At 43.9% G+C, this 24,808-nt stretch overlaps 1 protein-coding gene across 3 annotated transcripts in view; it reads left to right on the top strand.

The window, feature by feature from the left end:
* The window catches only part of BRD1 (bromodomain containing 1), a 1,051,203-nt gene that overhangs the window by 178,831 nt on the left and 847,564 nt on the right, over window positions 1-24,808 (top strand). The window contains exon 1 of one of the 3 annotated variants that reach the window (XM_069629246.1): window positions 2-206. The exons of the other annotated variants lie outside the window; for them this stretch is intronic. The gene's annotated coding sequence lies outside the window, so the exon portion shown is untranslated. Of the gene's footprint in view, window position 1; window positions 207-24,808 lie in introns of those variants that run through there. 3 annotated transcript variants of the gene reach the window in all.

Genomic DNA, 24,808 nt, shown 5'->3' with positions numbered 1-24,808 from the left:
TCTTCTGAACTCACAGCCATACCCCCGCGCATAGGTTCCCTTTTGTCCCTTCTGCTTATAGACTCCCTTTTAGGCACTGTCGCTTGCAGATGACGTCACGGTTTGTTGTGCTCCGCCGTCCACCTGCGGCCATACTTCCCAAGCTTCTTTACTTTTGTGGGAGGCGCCCCCCTATTCATTCACCTAAGTTTATCCACAAGTGAAAGGTTGGTTACCACCGAACACTAGAAGCTGCCACCCACGCTTCTTATCCGTCTTCTTGTGTTCTTAAATGTTTGTAGCATGTATGTCTTTGGCCCATTGTGTTTTCTCTGCTCATTTTCTTTCATTATACTTGCTCCGATATAGTGCCCTGACTCGTGTGGGTCGTTGACATTCTGGTGGCTGCCATTTAATATATTTTTTGGGGAGTTGTAATAAAAGCAAATAACAGTCGGATCATCGAAACTGAGTAGCAACCTTATGAAATAGATTTTGCTTTACGATCAATCACGTTTATTCATTGTTTCAAACACCCATAAAGGGAGCACTGTCCCATACATGTTTACGGATATTTAGTTAATGTAAGGTTTATTTTTCCACTTCCCATCTCTCGTTTGTTGGCGCTATGTATATATGGCGCTTTGGTTGCTCAGCTTTTCATCATTATCGGTTCATTCTCTCCGCTTTAAAGAATCGCACACTGTATATGAAATCTATTTGAGTGAATGCTTCGCGTTATCCTAATTGCATCTATTTATTATGATGCTAAACGGGTGGTTTGTTACTTTTCTGTCATGTTCTTGGAGTTAAGGTCCTACAACCAGGAAACTTGTTTAGAGCTGGCAATGTTAGACAGATCAGCGTATAGTAAATTGGAGTTTGTGTAATAGCAGGTCACATGGTAACTTATCAGTCACATAAGGCTGTAAAGGCAAGCGACTTGTTTCACCACAACACATCAGTTTGGTTCTGACCACATAACACCTCTGGAGGGAAGTAGGCCACAGAAATAAAATGGTTATAGGCGGTTTTTTTGGCAGGGGTAAGGTTGCGTAGTGCTTTACTATCTTTCCACGGATGTGTTAAAATGGCAGCGGGAGGGGCCCTTTCCCTTAAAACCAGAACAGATTTTGTACTCCATACTAACTACCGTGCTTTCTTGTATTGCCTACGGTCTGAACATTGTTCATAAACCAGAGTAGTTGGAATTTAACCTGTACATGGTTTGTATGTATGATTTTACTTTTGGTGGCGGGAGAGGGGGGAGGTTATTAACCCATGACGCCAGGCTATATTTTAGATATCTCCTTAATGCATGGTCCTTGTTTTAAAATCTATATGAAGCATTACTTCTATGCATGCTGAATAATACATACCCTTTCTATGTTGTGGTACCACAGTGTGAAAAATATTGTTTCATATTTAATTTGTTTTTAAAAAAAGTATAATTCAATAATGCTTTATTGTTGCGAGTTGTGTAGATACACGTCTTGGTACAGCTTGCACATTAACTATCATACGATACAGTAATATGTATGCTCTAGAGTTTGATGGTGTTGCAGGCTTACATGGATTTTGCTGCTTTTTCGAATTTTCGTTGCTCCTATAGTGGTTTAGATTTTTGGTGGGCCAGTTGATCATTCTGGATAGATCTAGTATTTGTTCTTTTGCTTTTCATATTTGAATAGTGTAAGAGAAAGTTAGGCTTGTCTTCCAGGCGTAGGTCACATTGTTGACTGATCAAGTCTTCCTTTGCTTCACAAGACTCTGTGCCGGCCCCTCACAATATGTAGATCAGTCAATGGCCATTAATTTGGTCATTACTTGTTTGCGCTTTTGGGTTTTTCTACTAATGTTCTAGGTTTGTTCTTCTATTTGTTCCAATTTAGTTTTTCAGCTTTTGTATCGGGGCTTCCGTTACATGATATACATGTTTCCGCTTCTACTGTGCAGAGGTGTAGTTGGAGTGATACCAGGATCCTTTAATTTATTTTGATTACACCGTCTCTGTTTCTTGATCGTGTGCCTATTTAGCTTAGGGTATATGAACATGGTCTTTCTATATGGCTGTATGTAGTTTGTGAAACATGCCTGCAACTACCATGCACATAATGGGCTGATCGGTCCCACCCCCTTTAAAACAAGGTCAATTACAATAACAGGCGCAGCGTGAGGTTAAACTACAACAATCAATATAAATACCACAGCAAAGATAATCGGGGGTTTAAATTTCAAGTTGCAAGCTTCCTGGCAAAAAGTAACTCGCCCCTTGTATTTTCAACATGTACACATAAGACCATTTCTAATTTGCCAAGAGTTATCACGTGTTAATGGCTAGTTTCGAGAGCAAATTTTGATGCCTGACTAAATCAGTAGTACAATGCAGGTTATAATTTATTGGCAATGATTTGTGGCTATAATACAGTGTAAGAGGATTCAATTCAGCACTAGAGCTAAGTTAACGCCTAGTCTAGAATACTGAATGAAAACCCTTATTGATATATCTTTATGTCCAGTTCATGCGTTCTGGATGACTACCCCTATATAACACCCCTCTCTTGGAATCCCCCTGACCCAAGAAGTAGTTCTGTTTTGCAAGTTTAAAAGGTTTATTTGATAATTTAAAATATATATATATATCACACTTTATAATAAATTAATAATTGAATAGCACACTTAATCTGATATGATAAAGATCAACAACGGAGAATCTGGCACTAGCACCCTTCTTATAATCACTAATGAGTTGACATGAAATGGATAAGGTAGCACACTGGTAAATGGGAACAAAAGTATAATGTGGTAGAGGATGCTTTATATAAGCTCAGGTGGATGCAATATTCAATGAATGCAGTACAGAAAATACTCAATATGATTTCAACCAAACAATGTAATCACTTTTCTCTGGCAATCCCCCCCCCCCCTTGATGCAAGGCAAGGAAATGGAAGGAAAACACACAGTTCTCAGAAATGCAATCAATGTAAATCAGTTCACCCCAGCAAGCTTACACTACAGAAAACAGATAGGAGTTTTGAAAACACAGGCAAAATGCTTTGATATGTGCTAGCAATGGATGAGAAATATGCTGGAAATGCTTTTAATTCCCTTTCAGAGGTTCAGGGTGAGTGATATCTAGTTAATATTAGTCCAGGCTCACACTAGCAATGAGGCAGGGATAGTTAGCAGGTTAAACGAATTTCTGGCAAATGGAAGGCAAGCAGCAGCAGTTTTTACATGTGAAGAAATTTGCAAATCGCGGTAAAATTCGCGAATGCGTGTTCCGCGATTGCGGTAAAACTATAAGGGGTAGGAATGCGGTTCTAGGTTCGTAGGAAAGCCACGATTCTAACCTTTCAGATGAAAGTTATTGCAAGTCTCTAGCCCAAACGGTCGCGGAGATATGAGCGATTAAATAAAGGTCGTTTTTCAGATTTGAAATTTTAAAGTTCAAAAAGACACGTGCAGCTTGCAACTAGAAAATGACAAGTGACAGCTTTGCAAATGGCAGGTGACGGTTAAGAGACAGTTCTACTTAGATTAAAATAGGATTGAATTATATTATTTTAACTAAGAGATTGGTTCTGCACAGTTTTGCTAGGTACTCACACTATATTCTTGAGTGAAATGGGCCTCGCCATGGCTCAGGTCAGGTCTTAAACTCGCCTCTGGTCTCTGCACTTCACAGTGATCTGGGTCAGCTCTCTCTGGTTCTCTGGTCTGGGTCTCTAGTTCTGGATAGATTGAAGTCTCTAGTTTGGCTCTCTGGAGGTTTGATGGAGGTAAAGTATGGATTTTTCCGGCAGAGCTTCCAGCGGCAGATGGATTTGAAGGTCCCTATCTGTCCTGTCTGTCTGCTTTTATGTGTTTAGAATGTGGGTGTGTTCTAGCATCACTGACCCTACCTCTCTCTCAGCTTCTAATTGGTCAAACTTCCATTTATCATTTGATTGGCGAAGCTAAGTTGTGTCAGAGTGATGTCATTTTATGGCTTGCAGATAGGACACTCCTCTGTCAGATTGCACATATTCTATATTTGATAATAAAAGACATATTTCACAGTTACACAGTTGCTTGAAATTACATATACATGGTGTGGCTGAATTTAGCCATGTCTCTGTCCAAATCTGCTGTTTCTAAGAGCTTGCATTCAGAAATGGCACATAATTGACTTTTTAACTGATTTTTCAATTTCTGACATTGACCCAACTTTACATACATGTGCGCAGGGAGTATGGACATTAACTGATGAAGTTTCAGATTTTTAACATGCATATATTTAGAGTAATATCCACTTTTCCGCTAAAACCCCCCTGAACACGCCACCGGGTCGAAAAACCTCTTAAAATGTGGGCAGAAAAATCACAAGAATTATGGTATCATTTATAAAATTTTCACATGTCCGCTCTATGAATGATCCATCTTTTTAAAGTTATGTTCTGGCTCCAAAGGGGTGTGGTTTCCTCTCAGCACAAGGTAGAAATACTGGTTTATCCAGTTCTGCCAAGCCAGCTTGCTCTCACAGGCAGTGCCCCTCCCCTTTCCTCAGGAGGAAGCCACTTTTTACGACCATTTACGACTCCTGCCAATAAAACATTTGCCTGAGTCAAGGCAGGCTTTGTTCAGAGCTCCTGTAGAGCACAGGTAATTCAATTATCAGATAGATGGCATATCCTTAGTGTGAGCAGCAAAAGGGCAGCTAGGCCTGGGAACACAGCTGTGACTCAAGTTTCACTCCTGATGGGGTAGTTGCCAGGCAAATTGGAATCTCTTTAAGCTGTCATTTCTGTTCCCCAGTTTCTGCATTCAAATAAAACTAAACATTTTCACATATGCAGCTAGAAGGCTGATTCTAAGTTTAAAACTATGACATTTAAACAATTGCAACCTATGTGACACTCAAAAGTAGGTCACTCAGTCAATTTAAACATTTAGATTTTTTTTAGTGTCTTTCAGTCCAAATTTACTTAAACTGCTGAAATCCACAGCGCAGCCAGTCTTGTTATAAACCTTCAAGTCACTTCAGAATATAACTTTACATTTGATCCACCTCTCAGTAAGTCTTTCTTTGGCCTGTTTTGGGTTCATTTATTCAGTTTTCTACAAAATCTGGTGGTTTTAAAACGCCGGCTTTTGGATAGTGGTGAGTACTGGTACTGCACCCCTTTTTGGGATTTAAGAAAATGAATTCCCAACAGTTATGGGTTTGCTTTTGGCAATCAGCATTGCCATTCCCAATGGTTTCAGACTACTGTGTGGGTAGTCCAATGGTGGTTTTAGGCAGTGTCCTTCTGTGCCCATAACATCGGCAAAAATGAGCGGCAGCCTATTCTTCATGCATTTCCCTGTGCATTTTCTGGGAAGCTCTGGCCATCATGAGGTTTTCCATGTCAGTACTGCACAGTTTTGAGGTAGGGCTCGGATGCATGGGTAAATACATCCCACAAGCCCCCCTCTTGCGATGGCCATTCTATTTCACGAATGGGACTCGCAAGACCTGGGATGTTTCCTCATCTTCTTCCAATAGATGGCACAGTTCAGCATCTTTTCCTCCATCCGGTACTGATCGATCGGTTCTCCTCGCCGGTCCTGATGGGAATATTGGGCGGTACCCCGGGCCCGTTGCGTCTCTGCTCGCGGTCTCCGGATCGTCCTCCTTGGTCATTCTCCATGGTTTCATCTCTCCTAGGATGATAAAGCAAAAGCGGCAATACCTACTCATAGACGTTTTTCCACCACTGTTGAGATAGTGGGGCAGCATATGCATTTCATCATAACAAAACATTACATTCTTATTTAGAAAAAAAAAACAGTATAACTAAGAGACAGTTTCATGCAAATCACAATATTTTAGAGACTAGATGTGGTATGTTTTATGGTTGGAACTGAATTAGTCTGAGACAGTACCCGCTAGGATTCCAGAGGATTCCTCCAGTTGTTGCAGAGTGTGCCTGGGATGGCAACATTTCAACTGGTTTATGTGGACCCACTTGTCTTCTTCCTCTGCCAAAGGACCTTTGGGGATGTGGATTTTGTAGGCCACAGGGGAGATTTTGTCGATGATCCCAAAGGGTCCTTTCCATGTAGGCAAAAATTTGCGCTGCTTGGCCTGGTTCCTTTGGAAGTTGTATAGATAGACCCGGTCTCCCACCTGATATTCCTTCCCGGAAGTTTTCAGGTCATAATGGGTCTTCATGCTATCAGCCGATCTTTCTAGATTCCGCTGAGCGTAAGCAAAAGCATGTTGGAGGTGTTTCCTTAAATTCTCCACATACTCATGAGTAGTGGAGGCATTTATCAGTGTCTGCTCTTGGGTCCTGTAGAGCAAATGCTGAGGAAGCACCATCTTGCGCCCAGTCATCAACTCAAATGGTGACATTTTGGTTGCAGATGAAGGGGTAGATCTGATAGCCATTAGGACCAGAGGTAATCGGATATCCCAACTTGGCCCAGAATCTGCCACAAACTTCTTTAATATGCTCACAATTGTCCGGTTATATCTCTCTACTGCCCCAGAAGAAGCTGGTCTATAAGCAATATGCAGCTTTCTCTTGACCCCCAGTATCTCCCACATCTTTGTCATTACTTCACTGGTGAAGTGGCTACCTCTGTCTGACTCAATCCTTTGAGGTAGCCCAAAACGGGAAAAGATGTGGTTAATCATCAAGGCAGCTGCCGTTTCTGCCTTGCAGTTTGGGGCTGGGAGACATTCCACCCACTTGGTAAACAAGCATGTGACGGTCAACATGTACTTATTCCCCCTAGCAGAGCGAATCACGGGGCCTACAAAGTCGATTTGTAAATCTGACCATGGCAGTGTCATCCCCCTCTTTTGGAGAGGTGCACGATGCGTGAGGGATGATGGCTGAAATTGTGCACACACAAGACACCCCTTCAAATATTGGTTGAGGTCCTGGCCCATGTGTGGCCAGTATGCAACCTCTCTTAAGATTTCCAGTGTTGTGTGAAACCTCCTATGACCGGCGGTGGCCGCATCATGGGCGTGACTTAACATCAGGCTTCGGAATGAGGTAGGAACCACCCACTGATCGTGGCCAGCTTTGGATTTCCTTACCAACAAAACGTCTTGGATCCGGAACATTTTTGGACATTTCATCAACACTCTTAGGTCCTCTTTCCCAATGTAATCGGTATCCGTCAGGGTAAAGTTCTCAGGGTCCTCAAGGTGTTGGTAAAATTTACCAATTATTGGATCCCCCTTCTGAGCGGTAATCAAATCAGCATCAGGGGTCTCCTTACTCCATTGTGCAATTGAAAGGTCGTTGTGAGCATTTGTCTGGGACCTAGTGATGGCAGTGACCTGGATTTCCCCCAACAGGGACTCAATCTCAATTAGATCCCCTTGGATGGCTCCGGTTTTGGCCAGCTGATCAGCTAAGTCATTTCCAGTTTTGTCTGGTCCCTCTACTTTGGAATGACCCTTAATCTTCTTCCAATAGATGGTCATCCCATTCGATGTGACCAGATCATCAATGTTTTGGATCAACTTCCCATGTTTCAAGGGTTTGTTGTTAGCACATAACATGCCTCTGGTTTTCCAATTAACCAGGTGCTCCACGAACCCGTTCCGTACATAATCCGAATCTGTGATTATGACCAGTTCGTGGAGTTGATGCTGGACAGCAGTGAGGATGGCCTGATGCACAGCCATCAATTCTGCCACCTGACTACTTCGGGGACCAATTTTGTATCCAGCGGAGGGTTCTGGGGACTCATTCACCCATGCATTCCCTACGCCAGCCACCAGTTCTTTCTCCCCGTCGTTGTCAACATGGTAAGAGCATCCATCCACATAGACAGTGGGCATTCCCTCACACTTGTCTTCTTCAAAGACTTTGTGTGGGGAATTAAGGTATGCCTCCATGTTGTCCTTTATTTTTAGACTTTCGTCCTCGAGACAGTTTTCTCTGGTACAATCATGCAAGTCAGCCAGACCTTGCGCGAGGGGACTCTTCTTGTTTTGGCCATATCTGACCTCCACAGGAAAGCCTTGCATTGACAGAATCCAGGAAGTAATTCGGGAATTACTCACATTTCCGGCCCGGATTCTGTCACTTTGGAGATATTGCAGAGGCTGGTGTGGAGTCTCCACTATGATGTGTTCCCCCTGGATAAACGGGCGGTAATTCTTCAATGCCCACACCGTTGCCAGGAGTGCCTTCTCACAATCGTTGAATTTTTCCTCCACAGAGGATAAAGTTTTGCTCGCATAGGAAATTACTTTATTGAACTTGTCATGCTTTTGATATAATACTGCCGTCAAGCACGTATTAGAGAACCCTGTCTCCAGGAAGAACTCCTTGTTTCTGACCGGGTAAGCTAGGCAAAGCGCTTGTGAGAGGCTTCTTTTGAGTTGTTTTACTGCCTCGGCTTGTTCTGGACCCCATTCCCACTTGACCCCTCCCTTCAGGAGATGAATCAGGGGTCTGGTGATCTCTGCGTAGCCCTCAATGAACTTTCTTCTGTAATTAGTCAGTCCAAGGAGGCTCCTTAGTTCCCGCAGCGTTGTGGGGTCTTTCAGTTTCTGAAGTGCTTCCACTTTCTTTTCCTGGGGACAAAGACCCTGAGGAGTAATCTCATGCCCCAAGAAGTTAACACGGGTTTTACACCACTGTGCTTTCTGAAAGGAAAGTTTTGCTCCGGCGGCCCTCAACTGTGTCAGAACATAATGGATCTCCGCTATGTGTTCCTCAACAGTTGAGCTTTTGATGAGGACATCATCTACATAAGCCAGGTTACCCCTTGCACCCAAGTCGGGCATGGCCTTGTGTAGAAAAATGTTGAATTCATTGCCGGAGTTGAGGTATCCGAAGGGAGTCCGGGTCCATGTGTACTGCTGGCCCCCAAAGGTAAAAGCCAGCTTGTATTGGTCCTCCCTACTGACAGGCACAGTCCAGTATCCATTGGTCAGGTCTATTGCTGTGAATACCTGTGACCCCTGAATCTGGGCCAGCCCTTGGTCAATGTAGGGCAGAGGCCATCGGGAAGTATGGACCCGTTTGTTGAGCTCCCTGAGGTCAGCACAGAGTCTCCACTGGCCGTTCGGCTTCAATATTCCCAGCACCGGATTATTGAAGGTGCTGTGGACTGGACGGATTATTCCCCTGGACTCAAGGTTCTTAATTATTTCAGTAAGGGACTCCATTGATGCGAGAGGCAAGCGATATTGCTTCACAAACACAGGAGTCATGCCAGGGTCCGTGGGGATTGTGGTTGTGTGGATGTCGGTGCGACCACAGTCATATGAGTCTACCGCAAAGAGATCTTGGAAATCCAAGAAAACTTGTTTCAACTTTTGCTTTTGTTCCAGAGTCACACAGGCATCAGCTAGGTTGACTCTCTCTTCCACCATCTGCCTGAAGCCTGGAAAGACTTCTGGTTTGGCTATTTCAGCGGCCTCCTCCAGCTGGGTGGAGAAGTCCCTGGTCAGAGTGCTGATTTGGACTGGAGGCTTCAGGTGGGAAAGGCAGCCCTCATGGACCTGGAAAATCACCTCATCCCTCCTGAAGTCACAAGTCACATCTTACTTACCATAAGGGCAGGAAGTGTACACCAGGAAGTTCCCCCCATGCCGGGTAAAAATCCTGTCTGGTGTTGTATTGTCCTCACTGTCACTGTCAAAACAGTCCTTGGGGATTGGTCCTAACAGTTCATTTCTAAGATCAATGGAGAAATGTCGGTCATCAACCGCCATTCCAATAATGGTGCCTGCGGCTAGAGTAATACTCTTTAAGTCGCTGTTATCCACCTCTATTGGAATGGTGTCATGTTCTATGTTGACTAATGGTGTTGGGTTTACCCCCAACCCTTGCTGTTGGAGAGAAGCATTTAGATGTATGTAAGCATCAGGGTTTTTCAACTCTTGTCCCCTTTTAACTTTCACTTCCAGGGAGAATTGTCGGGTCCTTTCTGGGATGGTGACTTCCTCTTTAACCTGAATTTCAACTGCATAAGGTAGCAATTGAGCTGACCTAAATGCTTTTTCTGGATCATCAAAGCCCATGGGATTATCCGCTAATCGGGACCAAGCTTTGAAGTTTATTAGGTCCAAACTAATGGCAAAGCGATTGAGAATGTCACTGCCTAAGTAAAAGGCGGCAGGGACGTCTCGCACGACCCAACAATTGTGGACTATGCTCTTGTTGCCAATGGAGATTTTGAGCATACACCTGCTTGGCAGGAGATGTTTGGAATTAGGTGCTTCCAGGTCCATTTCCCATTTGTCTATCAGTTTGAAGGTGGGAATGGCTGGATCTTTTGGGAGTTGGCGAAACATGGCTTCGCTGATGAAGCTCTTACCGTTGTTCACACACACTCGAGCGAGAACAGAGTCCTTCCCATCATTTAACTGAACAGGGATGAACAACTGCTCTCCAATTTGCTGAATATCAGCCAGGCTCTGAGCTGATTTCACATCTTTCTGGACTATAGGAGTGGGAGTTTCTGATTGTGGATTAGTATAGAATCTCAGAGTGTTTCCTTCCAGCGTGGAGTACCACTTTAGACTGGAAGGAAGGTTGATTTTCAGAAATAGAGAGGACCCCCCATCACCAGTCTGTTGTCCTACTGCTATTACTGTCACGTCTGGAATTTGGCTATTCTGGAAGTGAAATTCTACTTGGTCAGATTTTTGTTCAACCATGTGGCAGGTGCCGATTAAACTAACATGGTTGACACTCTGTTTTAATTTTATTGGTCGGCTAGTCTGGGTCCAGAGGACCTCGTTTACACAATCTATTAGGGGTGACAACCTTCTCAGGAGGTCATTCCCTAGTAAACAAGGGGTGCCCTCTGGGGTCACAACTATGACCGGGTGTTTCAACTTGTGTCGCCCGATCTTAATGTCCAAGTCTGCAGTCCCCTCAACGGGAATTTCCTTCCTGTCAAAGTTCTGCAGTTGTCCAGGAAGAGAGGTGAGAGGAATTTGGTAATCCTCTCCCCTTCCTGCATTCAGTTCATCAAAGGCCCTTCTGGACAGAAGGGTAGCTTGAGATCCAGTGTCCACCAGTGCCGAGATTGTACCCTGCCCCTGTACTTGTACCGGGGCATAATATCTTCCCTCCTTCTCCTCAAGGGGGCACAGATAGTGTACATTTTTGGACAACTGGTGGGCTAATTTTCTGGTTTTGGACATCGCTAGCAAAGAGATTTGGGCAGAATCTTGTGGAGAGCCTTGGGAATCTGAAAGAAAAATTTGGCAACTGGAGATCAGAGCCATTGTGGGTTCCCCTGGCTCCGGTTCTGGGCCGCCCCCCCCTTTTTGGAGGCAGTCACCAGGATGGGTTCGAACCAGGGGATTTTCTTGATGTTGGTTCTGGGATGAGATGGTGGGCGGCGGTAGCTCAGTCTCCACATCTCCCCAGTCTGGATTTGCATCCCTAGGGACCCATTTTTCTTTGGGAGGAGTTCCCTCCTCTCTGAAGGAGAAGATCCTTTCCCCAGGATCCTCTGAGGATCCCTCTCCCTCAAATTGGAAGATCTGTACCTCCTCCTCAAATTGAGTCTGTTTGGGTCTTTTGTTTCTCCTACCCCCCCTCTGCTCCTTAGGAGGCAGACTTTCAGGGGCAAGAGATTTTGTTTCCGGTTCCTGGGTTTCCAGGGGCTGTTTACAAGTGAGGAAGGAAGCTTCCTCCAAGGCTTTACACCCCCCTTCCCTTTATGCCTCCTCCCTGGGAACCGGTGAGTTATCGGGGTGCTGCCCCCGTCATTGTTCTGGAGCACCAGGTCCAGAGTTGGGTGCGTTCTGCGCCGGCATGCTGATCTGAGGGTTCTGCTGCGCCCTCAGTATATGACCCATATCCCGCGCCATGTTTTGAACCTGGCGCTCTAACTGGGAAACCCGCTCAGGCTGATACGGGGCCCTGTTTTCTCCCCTGGGCTGATCCCGGGAAGGGTAGCTATCCCTCCTCTGGTAATACCCCGGGTTGGGAAGATTTGGGTACCCCTCCACCCTTTGCCTCCCCTCTCCCGGATTCAGTGGTCTGGGCTCAGGGAATTGGGGAAAGAAGGATGGATGGTTTTGGGGCTGAAAGTTGGGTGGATACCTGGGGAAAAAGTTCTGCCCAGGATTTGGAGAGTTTCTGCCCTCCGGTGGGAAGTTAGGAGGGAAGTTCCCTGGGTAAGGTGCTTGGCTGGATCCCCCCCCTTGGGCTGGAGGAGTCCACACATAACCCAGGATGGGTCTGTTTCCCTTGTAACGGGGACTTACATAATCAGGAGAGCGAGGGACCCCATTTGTGGGGCTGCCTCCCTGGCTCCCTGTCTGTGACTGGCCCGAGGACCTTCTGGGCCCAGCATTATTAGGTGCAGGTAGGTTTTTAGGCCCCCCCATCTCCAAATCTAAAACGGGGGTGACCTTTACCTCTGCCACCTTGGCAGCAGCAGGGGTGCTGTTGGCTTTGGATTTTTTCTGGGCATTACTTTTGCTATCTACCGGTTTCTGCACCTCATAGATCCGGGTAGCCTGTTCAATGACCCAGTCTAAAGATCTTTTCTCGTGAAAATCCCTCACGAGCTGGGTCATGATATATTTGGGCAAGGCATGGAAAAACGTATTAATAAATTCTCTGCTATCCGTGCGCACCCTTCTTGTGGTCTGTGCAAAAGCACGCTTTAACTCCTGCACAAATTCTTGTGGGGCCTGATCCTCCCCACATTGCAAATTGTAGGCTGCCTTGCGAGCCTCTTGAGGATTTCTGTGAACAGAAAAATGTTTCAAGATGGCCGCCTTATAGGTGGACCATCTTAAATGATTTTGGTCCTCCAGCCCCGCAAAGAAACTGGAGTATTCCGGGGAGAAGGTCCACTTTACATATTGAATACAGCTTTGGCTGTCCTTCAAATGGAAAGTCTCCATCATTTGTTCAAACAGCTCTAAGTGCTCCCAAACAGAATACTCAGCGTTCTTATGGTAAGGCGTGATGACGCTCCTGATCGCCTTAATCTGCTTCAAGGGGTCCTTAAGCAAGGCCCTTTTTGCCTTATTGGCCTTTTTGGTTCGGGTAACCCTTGTCCATTCGTCCTCGGACTCGGAGGCACTGCTCCCAGAGGTTCTCGTCTGTTCTTCCAGGTTTTCCCGGATTCTGCGAGCCTGGGAATGGCTGGCAGAATGTGGGGACCTGGTCTCCTGTGTCCTGCGCAGTTCAGAGGAGTCTTCAGATTCCTCCTTGCTGCCAGGATTTGATGGGTACCCCCTCCACTGACCTAACTGGGCAGAGGTTTTCAGGATGCCCTTAATGGGCCTACTCTCCCGGGGTTCCCCATTGAACTGTACTGTACTTGGGTGCCCATACCCGGATGCCCACCCCTCCATTCCTGAGTGGTACTGGCCTATGAGCCCCATACTCTTAGCTGGATGGTAATCTGCCATCCCTGTGGCCCTGTGCTCATGTGCGCCAGGGGACATGGGGGTGGCAGAGTCCAGGGACTGAGAGGTATGAGGGCCTCTGGTACTAGGGCTCCTGAGGTTATGCTCCGGAGTTTCCATTTCCCAGCGAACCTCATCTCTATCCGCCCCTGCTCCCTGTTGCAATGCAAGAGCCTGCATTTGTGCCTTCAGTTCCTCAGTTAAGGCCTTACTAGACTCTATCAGTCTCTCCTGCATCGCTACCTGTTGTTGGAGCCTATCATTGTGTTGACAGAGGGCCTCATTTTCCCTCTGTGCTTCCTGGTTGGTCCTGGAGAACTGGGCCAGTCTTTGCTGCAGGAGGGTTACCTCCTGAGCTGTGTCCCTATTGGCCTGCTCCTTTCTTGCTAGAGCATCCTCCACCCTCCTGGTGTGCTCTAACAAGTTCTGGTGTTCTTTTTGGAGATCACCCAGTCCCTGGTGGGCCAGGTGATTTTCTTCCATTTTTCTTTTTAAATGGCAGACTTCCTGGCCTAAGGCGTCTCTTTCCTGACTAAGAGCCTGCATTTGTGCCGCCAGGTCGTCCCTCTGCCTTTGAAGGGCACCAGCTTTCTGGTGTTCTTCATCAAACTCTGCCTGGGTATCCAGGTCTTTCAAAATCAGCTTGTTGCTCTCTACCTTCGCTCTATCTAGATGACTTTGCAGGGTGGCTGCCTGCTCCGTGCATGCCCTGTTAAAGTCTAATTGTTGCTCCAGCTTTTTCTGGCTCTGCAGTAAGGAGTCCAAACTGTCTTGGTGCTCCTTCTGCAGGGCCAGAAATCTGGTATCCTGGTCAGCCTTTTCCTGTTGCAGTATATCCATATCCTCCTTTATTTTAGTGATGTACCGTCTGCTGTCATTTTCTGACTCCTGGCTCCTCTGCAGCCTCTGCTCAGAAGAGTCCAGATCAGATTGGGCCTTCTGTAATGCCATCTGTTGCCTATTTGCCAGATTTTGGCTTTCAGCACATCTATCCTGCATGTCTCCCACGTATAGGTACAGGTATGCTGCTATCCTGGCAATCTTATTGTGTTCCTCTTTGGCTTTAGGAGCCATATATAGTTCAATCAGGGCCACATGTAAGGGACCCTGATCTCTATATATATCTGACCCTGTTTCAGTGACCTGTTGTGTGATGGCCTGCAACCACGCATCCTGGCCCTGTTCGGTCCATTCACCTCTCACAAATAGCTTATGCAAAAGGTGCTCTCTGGCTATTTTCATGTCTACTAAGGTCGTCATTCTAGAGATTGGTCTCTGTCCTGACTTACAGAAGTTTGTATTTTATTTTTGCAGAACAGAACTTTTCTTGGAGTGTCCCTTTTGAGGAGTGCTTTACAGCGTAACCCAGCGTGGTGATCCGACCGGATATGTGTATCTGGTCAGCTGGCACGCTGTATTAATCTGCACAAATGGTAAATCTAACCCAAACGTCCGGCCCGAGCCCCCAATTTGTAAGAGGATTCAATTCAGCACTACAGCTAAGTTAACGCCTAGTCTAGAATACTGAATGAAAACCCTTATTGATATATCTTTATGTCCAGTTCATGCGTTCTGGATGACTACCCCTATATAACACCCCTCTCTTGGAATCCCCCTGACCCCACTGAGCCAAGAAGTAGTTCTGTTTTGCAAGTTTAAAAGGTTTATTTGATAATTTAAAATATATATATATATCACACTTTATAATAAATTAATAATTGAATAGCACACTTAATCTGATATGATAAAGATCAACAACGGAGAATCTGGCACTAGCACCCTTCTTATAATCACTAATGAGTTGACATGAAATGGATAAGGTAGCACACTGGTAAATAGGAACAAAAGTATAATGTGGTAGAGGATGCTTTATGTAAGCTCAGGTGGATGCAATATTCAATGAATGCAGTACAGAAAATACTCAATATGATTTCAACCAAACAATGTAATCACTTTTCTCTGGCAATCCCCTCCCCCCCTTGATGCAAGGCAAGGAAATGGAAGGAAAACACACAGTTCTCAGAAATGCAATCAATGTAAATCAGTTCACCCCAGCAAGCTTACACTACAGAAAACAGATAGGAGTTTTGAAAACACAGGCAAAATGCTTTGATATGTGCTAGCAATGGATGAGAAATATGCTGGAAATGCTTTTAATTCCCTTTCAGAGGTTCAGGGTGAGTGGTATCTAGTTAATATTAGTCCAGGCTCACACTAGCAATGAGGCAGGGATAGTTAGCAGGTTAAACGAATTTCTGGCAAATGGAAGGCAAGCAGCAGCAGTTTTTACATGTGAAGAAATTTGCAAATCGCGGTAAAATTCGCAAATGCGTGTTCCGCGATTGCGGTAAAACTATAAGGAATGCGGTTCTAGGTTCGTAGGAAAGCCACGATTCTAACCTTTCAGATGAAAGTTATTGCAAGTCTCTAGCCCAAACGGTCGCGGAGATATGAGCGATTAAATAAAGGTCATTTTTCAGATTTGAAATTTTAAAGTTCAAAAAGACACGTGCAGCTTGCAACTAGAAAATGACAAGTGACAGCTTTGCAAATGGCAGGTGACGGTTAAGAGACAGTTCTACTTAGATTAAAATAGGATTGAATTATATTATTTTAACTAAGAGATTGGTTCTGCACAGTTTTGCTAGGTACTCACACTATATTCTTGAGTGAAATGGGCCTCGCCATGGATCTGGTCAGGTTTTAAACTCGCCTCTGGTCTCTGCACTTCACAGTGATCTGGGTCAGCTCTCTCTGGTTCTCTGGTCTGGGTCTCTAGTTCTGGATAGATTGAAGTCTCTAGTTTGGCTCTCTGGAGGTTTGATGGAGGTAAAGTATGGATTTTTCCGGCAGAGCTTCCAGCGGCAGATGGATTTGAAGGTCCCTATCTGTCCTGTCTGTCTGCTTTTATGTGTTTAGAATGTGGGTGTGTTCTAGCATCACTGACCCTACCTCTCTCTCAGCTTCTAATTGGTCAAACTTCCATTTATCATTTGATTGGCGAAGCTAAGTTGCGTCAGAGTGATGTCATTTTATGGCTTGCAGATAGGACACTCCTCTGTCAGATTGCACATATTCTATATTTGATAATAAAAGACATATTTCACAGTTACACAGTTGCTTGAAATTACATATACATGGTGTGGCTGAATTTAGCCATGTCTCTGTCCAAATCTGCTGTTTCTAAGAGCTTGCATTCAGAAATGGCACATAATTGACTTTTTAACTGATTTTTCAATTTCTGACATTGACCCAACTTTACATACATGTGCGCAGGGAGTATGGACATTAACTGATGAAGTTTCAGATTTTTAACATGCATATATTTAGAGTAATATCCACTTTTCCGCTAAAACCCCCCTGAACACGCCACCGGGTCGAAAAACCTCTTAATATGTGGGCAGAAAAATCACAAGAATTATGGTATCATTTATAAAATTTTCACATGTCCGCTCTATGAATGATCCATCTTTTTAAAGTTATGTTCTGGCTCCAAAGGGGTGTGGTTTCCTCTCAGCACAAGGTAGAAATACTGGTTTATCCAGTTCTGCCAAGCCAGCTTGCTCTCACAGGCAGTGCCCCTCCCCTTTCCTCAGGAGGAAGCCACTTTTTACGACCATTTACGACTCCTGCCAATAAAACATTTGCCTGAGTCAAGACAGGCTTTGTTCAGAGCTCCTGTAGAGCACAGGTAATTCAATTATCAGATAGATGGCATATCCTTAGTGTGAGCAGCAAAAGGGCAGCTAGGCCTGGGAACACAGCTGTGACTCAAGTTTCACTCCTGATGGGGTAGTTGCCAGGCAAATTGGAATCTCTTTAAGCTGTCATTTCTGTTCCCCAGTTTCTGCATTCAAATAAAACTAAACATTTTCACATATGCAGCTAGAAGGCTGATTCTAAGTTTAAAACTATGACATTTAAACAATTGCAACCTATGTGACACTCAAAAGTAGGTCACTCAGTCAATTTAAACATTTAGATTTTTTTTAGTGTCTTTCAGTCCAAATTTACTTAAACTGCTGAAATCCACAGCGCAGCCAGTCTTGTTATAAACCTTCAAGTCACTTCAGAATATAACTTTACATTGGATCCACCTCTCAGTAAGTCTTTCTTTGGCCTGTTTTGGGTTCATTTATTCAGTTTTCTACAAAATCTGGTGGTTTTAAAACGCCGGCTTTTGGATAGTGGTGAGTACTGGTACTGCACCCCTTTTTGGGATTTAAGAAAATGAATTCCCAACAGTTATGGGTTTGCTTTTGGCAATCAGCATTGCCATTCCCAATGGTTTCAGACTACTGTGTGGGTAGTCCAATGGTGGTTTTAGGCAGTGTCCTTCTGTGCCCATAACATCGGCAAAAATGAGCGGCAGCCTATTCTTCATGCATTTCCCTGTGCATTTTCTGGGAAGCTCTGGCCATCATGAGGTTTTCCATGTCAGTACTGCACAGTTTTGAGGTAGGGCTCGGATGCATGGGTAAATACATCCCACAACAGGTTGGGTTTACAAAATGGGTGCCTTTTTATACTTCGAAAGTGCATTACAAGTATACTCTAAACTCCCCCAGATGTATTCCCCACATGGAAAAAGAGCAGACACGGACTTCTAACTGATAATAGTTAACGTGCCCCGTGCAACAATGCGAAACATTAACAGTCGCTGAAGAGATGCCGATGGAAGTATATTTTCCACATTTTTGAGGGGCACCTATGTATGACTGTTGAAGACACTTTGGTGAGCCTCTTGAGCGCATAGAAGGGACCCTGTCACTCTGGACACAGTGACACACAGGGCCACCAGTGATTTACTTGCTATTATGCCGAATGGGCATCAATGGCTTCTGAATCTTTACCTTCAGTCTTTACTTACAGTGAAACCATGAAAAGTGTGAAGTCTTGCTAGCCTGTAAAGAAAAGACTTACAAGCAGCCCTTCTCCTGCAACGCCCTTACTATCTGGAATTCAATCCCGGTAGAGGGTTGAAATGTCAGCCCATCCTCCAGTTCCACAAAATACTAAACACATGGTCCTAATACTAATACCTGCTGGGGGCTAAAATATTACAATCCTGCCCTCGGCTCCACTAACAGTACTGTATAAAATGCTATGCTGCATGCGGGACCCTTCATGTGTAAAGCGCTCTCCTGCTCTCGAGCTTGTCTTGAGCTAAAGGCAATAAAAAAAAAACACAATGGGAAATTGATTGGATGTTACAAAAGCTTCTGCTTGTAGTTTAGAAGTGTCTCGTTGGCTCGACACCAGCTGCTACCAGGAGCTCCTTTTGACTACCCGTCCCAACTGATGCCATACCCACCTATGTGAATTTAACTCTGCATTTGGGACAATCGCTAAACATTAGGACGCATCTATATGACATTTTAAAGTTTAAGGGGTCATAAATCGACATTATGTTTCCATCTCGTGTGCAAGTTAACTATGAAGAACACTATGTGTTAGCTCCTTATTCCACAGTAGTAACTCCTGGTCACTAGTTGATGCTGCATAACCAGCAGCTGTTTTTAGCTCCTGCTTATCCAATCTTAATTTTGAGCCCTGCCAAGGAATGTTATGACAAAACAGTTCAAGAGCAGTCTTCCAATTTCTTTTGGATGTCAAGAGCCAGACAACAAAAGCTGCAAAAAGAAAAGCTTCCAGAAGCAGTTGGATTTATAAAAAAAAAAAAAAGAAATTGCCCTAGCGTTTCTTTGGTCAGTATCAAGGCAAATAGTAATCTAGAAGTTGTATGTTAGAATGAACCAATAACTGTATTGAACTGCTTCATTAGTGCCTTGGAAGGGCGAAACACACTCACGTGCCTCCTAGCGGAGTTATTTTGGCACCGCTTTGAAATTAGGCACACACTTAAAAGTAATAAGAGAAATTGTGAAAATAAACATTGTACCTAAAGGTGCCTAAGGAACCGAATAAACTACGAAAGTATTACTAACAAGTTTAAATTGACTCATTGGAAAAACAAACCTGTGAGTAGTATAATATAAGCCCACAGGCCTACATAGAAACCACAATTTGCAATTATTGATCCCTGGACTGGTCGGTGGATACCAGTCTCTATGTAGCCATGCAGCTATTGATTTCCACACATGTTGGAACAGTTATGAACTAAAGAATCTTGAACCAAAAGGTGTAGAGTGCACTAACTAATCTATTCGTCCAACTCACCTAAAAAGTGTTAATTATAGGACCTGACTAATGGTCCCGATCCACAGGTGAAAACATTAAAAGATGGGATAGGAGCATTGGCCATCTCTCGGGTTGATCATACGTTATCTCATTACTTTTAGCACAGTCAACATACGTCTTCTTTCCCCTTCTGTTTTGATAGAGCTGGGGATGAGGGTCTTAACCTGTAGTGACTGCGCCCAGAAAAACCTAACCTGCCATACAACCAACCATCCTCCTGCTAGCCAATATACTAGTAGTTTTCCCCACACAGAAACCCCTTTATGCTGTCATTTTCATGTAACATTGTGTTTCCAAATCTGCAAATGATTTAAGAGGGCAATGCGTTTTCCCTTTGGGGAGGTCGGAAGAGGAGGGCCAAAATGGCACATTGGGAAGTATCTGATCTCCATCCTAAATAACCGTCCATCCCAGGTTACTCTGGGCACTGTCTCCTCCCCTATCTCTTTCTCCACCTGTGGTGTCCCCTAGGGCTCCAACCTCTCCTGGTGGCTTTTTAACATGTAGCTTGCTCCACTGGCATCCTCATTTCCACCGTCTCTCTTAACTTCCAGTATTATGCAGATGATACACAGCTTTTCTTCAAACTCCCTGCTTACCCTCTTCGTCCATCATCCCTGCCTATCTGCCATCCAGGTGTAGATACAATAAAGAGATAGATGATATAAATTACACCAGTACTCTCATCCAACAGATCCAAAAAGACAACCGATTACGCAGCACTTAATGTCTTGAAAAAATACACTTAGTGCTAATTATTTAGAAAATTCATCAATTTCAATGTATTGGAATTTGTTTAAATGCCTAAACAGTAGACCCTTACAACCTACACAGTGGATATCTATTGTACATAAAAAATAACTTTGCAATTCATAAAAAAAACTACATCAATGATAGACACAGATGATGCGACATAATACACTCTAAACCTGTTTTAAAACATCTTCCCAACATGTTTCATGTTCTTCATGCCCTACAATGGGTGAACATTCTTCAGGGGAAAGTTCTAAAACGGTAGATTTCTTCCACACCATGTAGTAGGGGTCGTGGTGCATCACAACTGAGATGCCAATAAAACCTATAAAGGAACACAAAGAAAGTCCTTATGAACTGCCATGTGAGACACCAAGTCCACATACAACTGAATCCCTCCACCAACTGTAAACAATGACAGTGTAGCAAGGAAAAGGAAAAGGAACAGGTCCCTAAAGTGACCCACCCTGGCAAAATTTCAGTTTTGAAAAAAGAAGTTACCTCAAAATGATACTTGATGAATGGCGAAATTCCTCATATACATTCCGCACAATGCCCCTTCATTCAGGCACGTATACATGTCATATTGGCTAAACAATCGCCATGGAATTCTTAGATTACTGGAGAGACAATAAAATAACAAACAGGGAAGCAATATCAAACAATGTGTCACAAAGGTTCCTAAGAGCACAACTCTATCAACTACTGTTGCACAATTTCATCATGTACCTGCAAATTCCTTATAAAAGTCGCACACCAAATGATGCTGCAGACCCAAGTCCAAAACCTGTTCTAGGTTATTCATTCAGAACCGGTGATGCGTGTCCAAAAATAAATGTACATCGGCCTATAACCGAAAAATTTCCATTAAAGGTCCTGTTAATTCAACGTAATCACTCAATCTGGGGAATGCAATGAAGATATAGGCTCAACATTACCCACAACTTGCCTTCATACTCGCACTACTAAGAGCAGCATCATTACTCAATCCTTACAAACGTCCTGGAGCACTTCCAACTATCTCTGCCTCAATGCCAGCAAGACTGAGATCCTTCCTATTGGCGCACTTGCTCCCTCTTTCTTCTCACTCTCTTTACGTTTATGTTAATTGGCTTACATTGCGACAGAGCCCGCAGGCATCGGGGCGCGTGCACAGAACGAAGGACAGAATGACAAACAGCAATCTGGGCAAATAACAGTGTGGCTTTTCCTGAAGACAGTTCTGTTATCTTCCCGTCGCATCTCCACAGGGAGTTTGTTCCACTTTACACTTGCCTGTGAGGCAAAGGCTTGTTTGTTACCTCGTACTTGTGTACATCTTGGTTGTGTCAGACTCATTGAGTCTTTGGATCGGGTAACTTTTCCAGGGTCAATCTTTCTTTTATATATTGTGGTGCTTTTCCATACACTTATGCAAAATAGTGTTTATTTTAAAACGTATTCTAGCTTCTACTGGAAGCCTGTGTAGCTCTCGTCTATGTATAGAAACTAGGTCTTGTCTTCTGATCCCCTTGATGATCCACACCGCATCATTTTGGAACATCTGCAATCTTTTTACACATCCTTATTTGCTCCTGCCAAAAGGGTATTGCAGTAATCCAGTCTTGATATAATAACTGCTCTCACTAATGTTGTGCAGTTAGCTATAGATATATACGGCTTCACCAATCTAAGCAGCCTGATGTGGTATTGAGCTTTCTGGACTGCGCTGCTCACATGCGCTTTGAAGCCCATCGATGGTTCCAAGGTTATTACCAGAGTCTTTACTTTAGTGCTATTTTAATGTAATGATTTTCTATGGAGAAGCCCTGATACATGGTGGAAAGTTTAGCGCGGGATTGCATTGATCCAAAGATCATACATTCTGTCTTATTTGCATTTGAACATAGACAGTTTGAGGTCATACAAGTTTGGATGATCTCGTACACTTTTTTTATGTTCTCCTAAATCTTTTTTGTAGCCACTGCTCAGTTCCATGATTAAATGAGTATCATCTGCATAGTTGGAAAAGCGCACTCCCAGTGCATCCACAGCGTTGCATAACGTGCAGCAAAATAAGTTGAACCACATCTGGGATAGACACGCTCCTTGTGGAACACCACATTTGATGAACTCGGATTTAGAGCATGCCTCACCCCATACTATTCTAGAACTCCTCTCTGAGAGAAATGATCTAATTCAGTCCAAATCTAACCACATCAGCAGCCCCGCCTTACTCCTATCAATAATATTAAGCATTTCCGATTGTAAGTCCAGGAGGGCAGTCTCTGTACCATGGGATGATCTAAATCCTGATTGTCTCAGATGCAGAATTTCGTGGCTTTCCACGTGTTCTTGTAGCTGGATAGTAGCAAGTTTATCAACAATTTTCAGTAGAAAAGATGAATTAGTTATGGGTCTTAGATTCTTGCAATCTTTGTAATCCTGCCCTGGTTTCTTTAACAGGGGAGTAACCGTCACCTTCTTCACTGATGCTGGCACATAATTAGTAATAAAAGTAGCATTGGTAAAGCGGAATAGAAAAGGAGCAAACATTTCCAAGCTGATTCTTGAGGGGATAATAGTCTCTGATCAGGTTGTGGGATGCATAGTTCTAAGAACCTTCTTTAAATCGTTTCTAGTAATAGATTTAAAGGCAAAATGAGTCAAATTCATCTGCCTTGTAATTTCCACATCTCTAGGTACCAACTTAGATGCAAGCATTGCTTGGTTTTGTAAAATGTTAGCTTGAGCGATATTTATTTTTCAGAGGAAGCCCTTTCCACTCTCACAGTCTTCTGTGTGGGGTCTAACTTGTTCGTTTGAGCCTGAGGTTTTTCTAATGTCTTCAGAATTTCAAACAGTTTCTTAGTCTCATTCTTTGCATTCAAGATTTGCATATTAAAATATTCCTGTTTTGCTTTAACGATTTCTTTCAGTATACTTATATCTACTTCTTTCTATTTCTGCTTGCTCTCTTGTGTCTGTAACTTTAACCATGTTCTTTCAGCCTTCCTTTTAGTCTGTTTACGTTCTGCCAGGTCAGCTGTATACCAGTTTTTGCCATTTGATTTTTCGCTGACAGCCTTCAGTTTGAAAGGAGCAATCTTGTCCAATAATTTAGTTATGCTTTGTTCGTATTCCGCTGCTACTGTGTCTGGAGTATCTCCATCCACAGTAGAATCCATATGCTTTTTAAGGCAGATCTCTAAATCAGCTGCCTTAATGTTGTTAAGGTTTCTACTAGTCACTTTTTTAATAGCATTTTTTGTTTGTGCAAGAAAGGTGGGGAGTTTAACATGAAAATTAACAAAAAAAGTTCAGACCATATACATGGTTCAACGGTCATTGGGGCAATCAATACATTTTTACCTGAAACCAGGGTGTTACCCTGTATATGAGTAGGTTCCTTACTCAGTACCATGAGTTATTCTGCAGTAATTGTTCCAGCTCCACGGCCTCGAGGTCTGCTTCCTTCTTCCCCGATGCCTATTAAAATCTCCCAATTTAATAGGGGAGCCATTTGGTTTATTCATATTGGCTACAATTTGTGACATTTCTCTATAAAATTTGGCATATCATGAGGAGGACGATATAATATAATGTTTAGACAATTGATTGGTGAAGGTGTCATCTGTATGCACATTATTTCATAGTGTGGAAAAAGGCCAACTCACATCTGGCCATCCTGTATGGGCTGTTCCCCTTCATCTGAAGCCAGAATCCTTGGAGTAATCTTCAATGTCTCTTTCTCTCTCTCTTTTTTTTTTCTCTCTCTCTTTCTCTCTCTTTCTCTTTCTTTCTTCCTCCTCCCTCATATTCAGGGAATTGCCAAAGAGTCACACTTTCAACTCTTCCTTCTCAAAGGATTTCTCACTTTCCCCCAGAAGCTCAATGTTACCAGAGCCCTGGTTCTTGCTAGGCTTGACTACTGCAATGGCCTTCTCTTGAATCTACCCTCTTAATCTCTACAACCATGGCAGCAAGACTTAAGCTTTACCTCAAGCCCAGCGATCGCATCTCTCCTGCCCTAAAAACTCTTCGCTGGCTCCTGGGTGCTGCACAGATTCAATTCAAGTCCCTCTGCATTATCCACAAGGCTGTCTGGAGACCACACTATATGCAACTTGCTAAAACTAAATACACTCCCTCTAGATCTCTACGTTCCTGTGATACCAACTCCTGTTTCTAAAGCGTTTCGCTAAACAGAGTCCTGGAAGCCGATCTCTTGCTTCAGCTGGCTCCCTCTTATGGAACAGCCTCCCCCATCCTCTTAGTCTTGAGCCGGGCCTCCTCAAATTCTGGAAACTCCTCAAGACTTTTTCCTTTCCCTTCTTCCATCCTCTGCTAATCTCACAGTTGCTGTGATTGGTGACCAGGGCCCTCATGTTGTGCCTCCCACACCCAATTGCCTCTGCCTACACACAGCACTTGCCTCCGCACCGACTGTAGTCCTGCATTTACCCACTTATTGCAGCTCAACGCTCCCTAGAATTTAATATACTTGG

The sequence above is a fragment of the Ambystoma mexicanum genome, chromosome 12 (assembly GCF_040938575.1).
Source record: "Ambystoma mexicanum isolate Mex_15411 chromosome 12, UKY_AmexF1_1, whole genome shotgun sequence".
Classification (NCBI taxonomy): Eukaryota; Metazoa; Chordata; class Amphibia; order Caudata; family Ambystomatidae; genus Ambystoma; species Ambystoma mexicanum.
This window is presented reverse-complemented; position numbering and strand designations above follow the sequence as displayed.